Source organism: Littorina saxatilis, linkage group LG14 (assembly GCF_037325665.1).
Source record: "Littorina saxatilis isolate snail1 linkage group LG14, US_GU_Lsax_2.0, whole genome shotgun sequence".
In the NCBI taxonomy this organism is placed as follows: domain Eukaryota; kingdom Metazoa; phylum Mollusca; class Gastropoda; order Littorinimorpha; family Littorinidae; genus Littorina; species Littorina saxatilis.
Genome location: NC_090258.1, coordinates 38,090,138 through 38,101,246, shown reverse-complemented (window position 1 = coordinate 38,101,246; position 11,109 = coordinate 38,090,138). Strand labels below are relative to the sequence as shown.

The 11,109-nt window shown below is 42.5% G+C and overlaps 1 protein-coding gene across 1 annotated transcript in view; it reads right to left on the bottom strand.

The window, feature by feature from the left end:
• Nucleotides 1–7,711, bottom strand: part of LOC138947730 (uncharacterized) — a 69,140-nt gene extending 61,429 nt beyond the window's left edge. The window contains exon 1 of the mRNA XM_070319275.1: nucleotides 7,613–7,711. The gene's annotated coding sequence lies outside the window, so the exon portion shown is untranslated. The remainder of the gene's footprint in view (nucleotides 1–7,612) is intronic.
• Nucleotides 7,712–11,109: the final 3,398 nt, after the last annotated feature.

Sequence of the window (11,109 nt, the reverse complement as noted above, 5' to 3'; positions counted from 1 at the left end):
AAAACAGACCCGACCCGAAACAAAGATCATTTTGACCGCAACGGTGCCTATATAGGACCGGGTAGCCATATCAATGTGGAAATCGTGAACTGGACCCTCCCCCCACCCTGACCGCTAATGACCACTCGGGGTCCCCAGGGCACGGCACAGAAAGGGCACGTGCCAACCGTTACACGCATGCCCTTTTCACTGGAGTGCGGTGCTATACATGTATACGCATCTCCGAGATCTACCTTCTTCACATATAATTGCTCTTTCGTTCCTTTCTAGTGTGCCAAGTGGTTCCCTGCACACAATAAACAATGACGGTTCCGTTCCCTGTACACAATAAACAATGACGGTTCCGTTCCCTGTACACAATAAACAATGACGGTTCCGTTCCCTGTACACAATAAACAATGACGGCTTCTTGTCAGTGAAAAACAATTGAACAGTCTGCAAATTGCTATGGGTACAAATCACTATGCAGGGGAAGGGTAACCGCTTGCATAATAACATAAGAAAACCTCAAATCAAACAGCACAACAAGGCTATGGGCACCGCTCCTGCTGGCCAGTGGTTGTAAGGTCGTTGGCCCAAAGATATTAGGTTTGGGCCGGAGATGTACAGATGACAAATACAAACATTTGACTTGGAACGGTAGCACGAAAATGCCGGTCTCTCCACAGAAATGAAGACCTGTGCGCAGGAATTGACCTTAGGCAAGAAATGTGAAGGAGGTTCAGACAAAACATTGCCAACTGCTAATATTGCGGTGAGAGAAGATAGAGAGAGAGAGATTGTGTGTGTGTATGTGTGTGTGTGTGTGCGTGTGTGTGTGTGTGTGTGTGTGTGTGTGTGTGTGTGTGTGTGTGTGTGTGTGTGTGCGTGCGTGTTTGTGAAGCACAATGTGTAAGTCTATGAGGAATACAGCCTGCATTTGACTGTTGGTTGTCAAAAATACGCTCCCGTCGCAAATGACTTCTTCCGATCGCTTGCAAACTAGGTAAAACTATTATTGGCAGTCTCTTCAGCTCCCGTCAAACGATCATTGTCACTTATGATCCGAGTTAATTATGACACACCACACAAAGCCCGAAAAGCACGCAGAGATGACAAAAAGGCGATCACTTACCTACCTAACTGAACTGAGACAGCCAGCCGTCAGTGAGCTGCGTAGATGTGCATGTTGTGTGCTGCAACATGTACGGCCTTACTTAGCATGCATAGAAATATCGGAGAGGAAGTGGAGCGGTTAATTCCAGGCGGGAGAGGTCAGGCACATAATTGGGACCCCGAAGGAGGAAACACGCAGGTTAGTTGGAACTTAGTTTGCACGCTCAGTCTTCTGGCTCCTACCTGGGATAGACGCTGTTGGTAAGGTCAGGGTATAACTTTTGTAATGCTTCTAAATACTGATGTTTCAACGATCACAAAAATGTTCATACAAATTACATTTGATTTACAGTCCAGTGAGGTTACCCTCATGAAAATTCGGGCTGCTTTCTCCTCGGGGAAAGCGAGCTGCCATACATACGGCGCTACCCATATTTTTTTTTTTCCTGCACGCGTGTATTCATGTTTCCTGAGACTTAATGCCGTGTGAGATGGATTTTTTTTTTACTTTATTCCAAGTCCCACGGGTATTTGATGGACATTTTTTATCTATGCCTATACAATTTTGCCAGGAAAGACCCTTTTGTCAATCGTGGGATCTTTAACGTGCACACCCCAATGTAGTGTACACGAAGGGACCTCGGTTTTTCGTCTCATCCGAAAGACTAGCACTTGAACCCACCACCTAGGTTAGGAAAGGGGGGAGAAAATTGCGGCCTGACCCAGGCCTGAACACGCAACCTCTCGCTTCCGAGCGCAAGTGCGTTACCACTCGGCCACCCAGTCCTGATTGATCAGTTATCTCTTTGTCATAAGCTTTCTTTTGTGCTCATGTTTCGTACGTTAATTTGTTCTTTTCTTCATTGCTTTAAGCCGTTCTTGTGTTGCTGTCTTTTTCTCTTCTCTATTGCAACATGGCCAATAGTGAACCGTTGTTCATGATGATGATGATGATGATGATGATGATATAATTGACGAAATTGACGAAAGGATACGCAGGCTCATTACTGTGAGTGTGAATGTGATTAACGACCATTACATTATCGATGATCATAGGTCACATACACAGCGACAGTTGATTGGTAACGCTGGACAAGGTTATTCACGTATGCTCGCTTTTTAATACAAAATCGCTGGGAACAGTGTAGGCACGGTGAATCCTTGTGAGGTCAGAGGCAATTTCACAACGGTCAGGGAATAATGACCGAAGGGTGGCCTTAGCAACTGTTCCACCTGGACGTGATAAAAGCCATGCAGGTATACAGGAAGAGGGGCTGTCTACTTTCACACCTGGCGAAACCGAGCGATCAGCGGGAGCACAAGGCTTAATCCAATTATGCTGTCACCGCAAATAGCTTCCGCTGGTCTTTGCATTGACTCAAGCGGCTTTCCTTTACACTCCTTATCCCTCCAGGGGAAACATGAATAGTGTATAATACACACTGTTCCTAGACAATAGACAGTATTAACACACGGGTGATTGGGCTGCGCGACCCGTCTGCATGTAAGCTGCTTTCTCGTGAGAATGTTGAGTGTTGCTAAACCACCTGGAGTATGATGTGAATGAGACGACTTCACACTCCACTGCTTGTTCAATGCCAGTGCACATGAATGAAAACCCAGTCAAAGAAATGCATGTAGAGATGTCTATAAACTAGAACAAAATCTGTTGACGACTGAAGAGTGCAATAAGGAATGCTTTTCTCGAGTCCAAAAAAAAAACCATGCATGTAAGATTTATTTTTTAAAACTCATTTTAGGAGACACTGTAGACTGCATAGAGGTGTAATGAATGCATTCAAAACAGCATACTACTGTACGTAACTAAACTGAGCAAAAAAACCTATTGCACCCATTTTCGCACCCCAACTAAAATATTCATAATTCATTCCCATGTCATTTTATTCAAACTTTATATATAGTTTTATCCCCGAGTACGCTAGTACTTGGGCTCAACAGACTTTAATTGTGTGTCTGTGTGTGTATGTGTCTGTCTCGACTTAACAGCTTATTGCTGGGAAACTACTGGGCGCAGTTCGTTCAAAAGTTGATACACTAACTTGATAATAGGTCCGATTGATCGTATTAAAACTTCATAATGTTACCTGGGATCTAAATGCGAAATAAACCACAAAAACGACTTGGCGGTGGGAGGAATTCACACGGAGCAACAAGCCAGCCTGATAGAACAGCGAGCCAGCGGGTGGTTTGAGACACCAGGCTTTGCGCGTTAATGCGCTAGTTATTTCCCGCATCATCACACGCACACACAAACAGGCCGGCCCAATGTGACTCTCGGGGTTAGCTGTTTTAGATCAAAAGGGCTCGATGTTTCAAGCCATTACGATCTAAAGTCAAACGCCTGTGGCGCACAGGGGTGAAAGGGAAGCCAGCCGGCTTCTTACCTCTTGGAACGTAAAGAGAGGCTGTGACCTTGCTTGAGACGGCTCTTCGTAGTCAGCTAGACAGTATAAACGTGAATAATAATAATAATAATAATAACCTTGGCTTCAGAGGCCAACCACTCAATTATGACTATAATTATAAAGAGCAACACCTGCACAGAATAAACACTCCGTATTAAACATATTATGAGGAACTTTTCTCAGATGTTGGATCCCGAGACCAGCCACTCGTTTACGATTGTAGAGATCAGCACACACAGAACAATCGCTCAAGTTTAATTTCAGAAACCAACATTCACACCACAGGCATTCCAAACATTTATATTGTTAAGTTATGAAGAGGGTCGGCAGTATATTTTTCACTGTGATCAAATAAAAGAGAAAGGCCAGTCACCACGCACATTTGTTTGTTTGTTTGTTTGCTTAACGCCCAGCCGACCACGAAGGGCCATATCAGGGCTGCGCCACACACAAGACAGAAGTCGCAGCACAGGCTTCATGTTTCACCCAGTCACATTATTCTGACACCGGACCAACCAGTCCTAGCACTAACCCCATAATGCCTGACGCCACTAGATTGCCAATTTTAAAGTCTTAGGTATGACCCGGCCGGGTTCGAACCCACGACCTCCCGATCACGGGGCGGACGCCTTACCACTAGGCCAACCGTGCCGATACCACGCACATCCTCGGCTCGCATGCAATGTATTTATATAGCAAAGGGAATGCCTGTAATTCACACAGAGCAATCACTTGGTCTTAAACGTGCACAAGACAAAAACTTTCATACTGGGGGAGCGAGCCAGTCTGAAGAGTACTCTGGTCCAGCGCGAGCGTTTTTTATTTCAAGTTTCGGATTCGGATTCGGATTCAAGATTCAAGTTTCTACTTTCAAGTTCCGTCTAATGACTGATGTTTCAAGAACAACAAAGATGGACATTGTATAAGCCGTTCAACACTACACCAGCCTGGATCGCGTAACTCTTCGATCATCTATATTGTCGCTTCGCGCTTCAAGTTGAGTAACCGGTAGTACACAAAAACGATACAAGAGTGAATAACAATCTGTTGACCTCGGAAGCAAAAAAAATGAATAAAATTTTGAATTTATAAACTTTCAAAATACATCTTGTGTGTTTTGTGTACGAAACTGTAATAGTGGTGTAATAGAGGTTTTTTGTTTTTTTAAATTCATCCTTAATCTGGTTCACTACGTAGAAGGTGAGGTCCTCGTACCCTCCGAGTACGTAGCAGTTCAGGGATCCGCGACATATCAATTCCACACTTTGGCCTTAAATCAAAGTGTTTCCCTTCACAGATATCCCCTTGGGGTTGTCAGATGAGGGTAGTCTCCCATGCCAACAGAAGCTACCATTCAGAGAGTGGTTTGCTTCTTAGTTGGATACCATGGGTTGACAACTCTCGCCATCAGTACCACCTGACCACTGATGAGACACAATAGTGTTGAAACACCTGTCTGGTCCAGGTACAAAAACAATGGTCCTCCTCAGGACTAGATTACCTTGTGATACCTCCCCCACAAAGGGACTTTGCTTTGTAAATCTCGGTCCCCCTTGAGGAGGGTCTGATGCTCCCAATAGGCTGTCTGTAAAGGGATACTTATTTCTCTCTCTTTCTCTCCTAAAAGATTTTATCAAATCTCGGAAGAAAGTCTCTGCTGACTTTGAATTGTTTCTTTCACAATTTCTGATGTTTTATATATATATATATATGCCATTAAAGGGCCTTTACCTTAGCTATCTGGCACACTTTTCAGATCAAATATGCCCGTTATAAGTATTACGTGACCGGCGCGAAGTAAGGGTACCCCCAAAATCGACCTGACAAAAACATCATGAACGAATTAAAAAAATGGCAAAAATTCACTTGACACTTGGCAATTTTTACATACGTCATACGAGGAAAAGGCTAAATTAATTATCTATCCAGAACAGGTTGTGTTGTTTTCCTATCTTGCGTATCTCATGTGTTATGTCATTTTCACTGATGCAAGTGTGGAGAGCATGAGCACGAGAGTTAGCGTCCATTAAGAGGGGTACCATGACAAAAACACTGTATTTCAGCAATTCCTGAATGGATTGCTTCGAAACTTTGAGGATCTCAAGTCTACATACGAGATTAACCCCGGGGTAAAATTTCGCACCGTTACAGTTAATAAGTTATTTGTTGAGACGATATGCAATCTTCCGGAAAATGTTTTAAAACGTGTCATAGGTTTAAAGGCTTACATCAAAAAATGCATTACATTGCATGCATACAGACAAAAGATTGTTACAAATACTGCCAAAGTTTCATTTGAGTACAATCTCTAGTTCAGGTTTGCTAGTCCTGTAAACACGATCAATTTGTTTGGAGGATTGCAGTGTGACAGCAATGTTCAGTCATCCGTGATAGCAGCATGTTTTGAGAGGCACTCAGCCGATAACCCATGTCAATAGGAAACAACCAGACCATTCCATTTTTTCTCATGTGTTTCCAATGTCCGTCAGTAGTCTTATTCTAATGAAACTTTGGCAGTTCTTGTAACAATTATTTGTCGTTTGCATGCAAAGTCATGAATGTTAGAAATGTAAATTCACAAATCTGTGACGAGTTTAAAAACATTTTTTTGAAGAGTGCATAACATCTGAGTACAAACCTGTAGTGATCCACAATTTTACCCAAGGTAAGTCTCGTATTTGGACTTCAGATCCTCAAAGTTTTGAAGCAATCCATACAGTCATTGGCATTGCCTGAATACAGCGCTTTTTGTCATGGTACTCCTCAAAATACACACAAAAACCTCTCGTTTTATACTGCTCATGCGCTCCACATCTGAATCAGTATAAATTACATAACACAAGAGATACGCAAGATTACAAAACAAAACAACCTGTTCTGGATAGATAAATGATTTTGCTTTCTTCTTGTCTACATGTAAAAGTTGCAAAGTTGCGTCTTTACTGAATTTTTGATCGGTAAATGCATGCATGTACTAATGAAAAAAGTCATACAAGCGATTCTAAGGGAAGTTTGATTTTTGTGTCAAAATGTGACTTTTGTCAGATCAGTCGTGTAGATACTGTGAAACCTGCTTAATAGTATTCACTTGAAAGTTGAATTGAAGTTAGGAAGTGTATGGTCTAGTAATTAATGGTTGGCAAAAACACTGGGAGCACCATTCACTTTTTATTATTCCATGGCTAATGGTTAGCACCGTGAAATGGTCTTCAAGTTCTACTGTTTCAGTACTTAATTTTATCACAGTGAGAATACTGGCGTTTTACTTTTAGTTTTACTTTTAGTAAGTTTTACAGGGACACTGACAAAACAACACAATACATGTACCTTATCTTTTGCTGCTGCAAATCCTGAGCTTACATGGAACAGGGCTACCTACTCTACATTCATGGGGTCAAATTCATTCAACACAATTTGCTTCATCGCAAAATCCTTCCCTTCTCATTCAAGGGACACAACCACTCCGCACATGTTTTCAAAGGAATAGAATTTTTTGGTGACATTTATTATGTATTGAATTTTACCACCAATTTCCTTCACTTGCAAGAAACTGATATGCTTTTCTCCCTCCAAATAAGTGTACCCCTTTAATTACACCCGAAAATAACATTTTATTTTCAGTCTTGGGTATTGAATAAGAAAGCTGGATGTATGAGAAACCTCATAATTATATAGGCCTAATATATCGTTACACTGGACCTACTGTAGTGTAAGAGAGGAAATGGTTTCTAACTGAGGCAGGGGTACAAAGGCAGACCACAGGCGAAGGTATCGTCCACTGGACTACTAATACTATCACAGAAAGTCTAAAGTCTTTCTCAGTGCAGAAGCTGTTAAAATGTATCATTTAAAAGGGGTATTTTTCATCTGAGACTTGAGAATGAGAGTAAATTGAGAAAGTAGGGGTCCAGTGAACGATACCTTCCGCCTGTGCTCTGACAACAACAAAGATATGCCTGACTGCCCACGGATAGCAGACGACGATTTTGTCAAGATATTCTGAGATCTTAAAAACCCGGTGATATGGTATCAATAGAAAATTGCACCATATCGGCCGCTGACTATTTCGACAAAAAAAATAGAGCACTTACCAGCCACAAGCAAGCATCTGGCGCCCAATTCAAACGAGATCTTTCAGTGAGCGTTAGAATTTGCCGCCATGACACACCAGACTGTGTCGGAGAAGTACGGAAATATGCGAACACTAACATTTTGTTCATTAATGCATTTTTGTGTGAAAAAAGCCAAACAACCATGCAGTATTGTTTTCTTACATATATAAAAAGGAACTTTTCAGCAAATGAAAATTATTTTTGATTTTCAATGTAAGCGGATGTTTACACCGGAAGTAGGGTCACGTGTTTACGTAACTTGAAACAGACAGCATTTCGACTGTTATCTTTGGCCTTTCCAAAACGTACGTATGACAATCGATTACGTGGGAAAGCGACACGTGTGTTTTGATTTCACAGAGTACATGCGTGATCCTACGTCATTTGTCCTTTGCCAGTCATCTTAGGTCTGCCGTCTGAGAAAGTGCTCGTGACAGACAGTCGACAATGGCAAGGTTGAAATTAATACAGAATGAGTCTTGTGATTTACTGTTACATCAGTCATCAGATGAGAATTAATTACTGTGCGCACGGATTATAGCAATGGGCAATATGTTTGCGGGGATATAGCTCAGTTGGTAGCGCGCTGAATTTGTATTCAGTTGGCCGCTGTCAGCGTGAGTTCGATCCCAGGTTCGGCGGAAATTTATTTCAGAGTCAACTTTGTGTGCAGACTCTCTTCGGTGTCCGAACTCCCCCCCCCCCCCCCCCCCCCCCCCGTGTACACTACATTGGGTGTGCACGTTAAAGATCCCACGATTGACAAAAGGGTCTTTCCTGGCAAAATTGCTTAGGCACAGTTAATAATTGTCTACCTATACCCGTGTGACTTGGAATAATAGGCCGTGAAAGGTAAATATGCGCCGAAATGGCTGCAATTACTGGCCGTATAAAATTTCATCTCACACGGCATCACTGCAGAGCGCCTAGAACTGTACCCACGGAATATGCGCGATATAAGCGTCATTGATTGATTGATTGATATGTGGACATGCCGGATATAACTTTGTTCGGTCGGAGATATAAACAGTGCGCAATATCAGAAGCATGATTCACTACCGTGTTGTGCTGTTCGGGGGATTGCCAGGCATGCATGATGCAACCAAGGTTTTAGGGGTTAGGCAACCAAATCTTGTGCGGGAAACTCGGTTGCGCTAGCTGTTACAGTGGACTCCGTCTTTTAAGATCTAAAAAAATCAGGTTTTTAAAAGGAGGGAGTCTTAAAATGGGGGTACATTTACACAGGTTATGAAAAAAAAATCTTTAGAAGAAAACAGGGTCTTCAAAGGGGTGTTCCACTGTACTTGTTAGTCTGCTTTCTGTTTCTCACAATCTTGTTTGTGTTGCCTCTTTATTCCTCTTGAATTTTCATGAGAGCAGCATGACCAGGTTAAGTTAATTCAATTTTGCATCTTTATTTTACGTAACAACATTCACTTCATTATAAAAAAGATTAGTTGAAAAAGATCATGAAGAGGAAAACAATTTATACATGTAATATTAATAATGATCAACAGATTGAGTTGGATGACGAAGGTGGGACGACTGCTTGTTTTGGCTAACATCTTACGATCATCGCCACCACAAGCCGCTTCCTTCTTCAGTTTTGCCATGGGAGAGAACTCCTCAAAAGCCAGCATGCCAACCAAAGAGCAGGCTTTACCAGGTACAGAATAATAGTGATGGTTTTTTAGTTAGAGCTTTGATTGAAACTTTTTACACTTCAAGGGTTTAATAATCTGCCAACATGACCCTAGTTTGGTAGACCCCCGTCCCATTTTGGGGTCACAGCGGGGTCATGTTCGTATAAACTTTAGCTTGAGGTTTTCTCAGTTATTTTGGGAGCAAAAGCCTCCAAATTTCACACAATTGTAGTTGTTATTTGTTAATAATTAGCATACTTTGCTTGTTTTTGTCAAATTTCAGAGTCACATCATGAAAATGATTGCTGGAAAAGATTTTCACCACTGAACTATCAAGAATATAAGTCTTGATCTCATCAAGCTATGATGTCATTTGATTTGGTCACAGCTTAGTGTAGACCTGGTGGTTTTAGTCTTAAAGCTAGACAATGAGCTCTGACGCGGTTGCATGCAGAGCTCTCTTTCCTTGCTTCACTGGTATTGATGGCTGCCGGCTGCAAAGCGAACGTTTGTAAGTCTTATGCACGTCAAAATTGTCAGGAGCTGCTGCGTTAAGGATTTCTGTAACAAAAAATGTATCGAGAGACGGACATTTGTTACACATTTGATGTGAACGATAAAGGCAGAGAAACAAAGGAATTGACTGAAAGGCGCCAGCGGGAATGGTTGGCACAGCTCCGGTTGAAAAACTTCACCCTTGAATCTTGAATAACATTATCCTCTTAGTTCATCAACAGTAGTAGATGGGTCCGCTTGATGCAGTGCCATCTGGTGAGGGTTTGCTATCTGAACTGCATTCCCACTTGCGACTCAGTTTGCGAGACAGGTTTGTTTCGCCTCAAGTAAACAACAAAAAGTTTATCCTGTAGGGAGATTGAGTGTTACTCCACTCACACCTTGAGGCGGTTTCCAAGAGACCTTGACAGCAGTTCAGGCAGCCTGTTCCTTGATCTGTGTGTTACCTGTCGACAGCAAACACCAACTCTCCGCCATATGTGCAGTAATCCCCTACTCCAGCCAGCCAGAGTAGTGTGATGAGAGTATGCTGCTGCTGCCGAGCGGCGATAACCCAGGGTGAAAGTCCAGTTCGTTCAGGTATTGAGAATGAAGAACCTGAAACCTCAAGTGATACAATCAGCTCTCGGCTAGGCGATTCCAGTGAAGAACCTGAAACATCAAGTGATACAATGATCAGCTCTCAGCTAGGCGATTCCAGTGAGTAGTCGTATCTCACATGAGAAGTGTTCAGGCTAGCACTGAAAAGTGAACTAACAGATTTTTGACTCACATGCGAAGCAAAAGTGAGTCTATGTACTCACCCGAGTCGTCCGTCCGTCCGAAAAACTTTAACGTTGGATATTTCTTGGACACTATTAAGTCTATCAACACCTGATGTGGCCCGATGGTGTATGGTTACAAGATCTCAAAAAACATGTGCGGCAACTTGACCTCACTTCAAGTTCAAGGTCACAGGGGCCGTAATTGTTGTCTTAAAAACGACCATTTTTCACATTTTCGCATTTTTTTCTGAAGTTATCGAGAATGGCAACCTTAGCTATGTATGCTATACAGGGCAATGTAAGCCCTATCTTTGGACACCAGTTTGGTTGACCTTGCTTCAAGGTCAAGGTCGCAAGGGTCCTTTAAAGTTGGATTGTATACATAGTTTGAAGTGACCTTGACCTTGAACTATGGAAGGTAACTCTTCCAAATCTACATATGTGTGAGGGAAATACATTATACTTACAAAAGTGAGTCTATATACTCACCGACATCGTCCGCCTGTCCTTCCGGGCGTCCGGGCGTCCGTCCCCCCCCCCCCCCCCCCCCCCC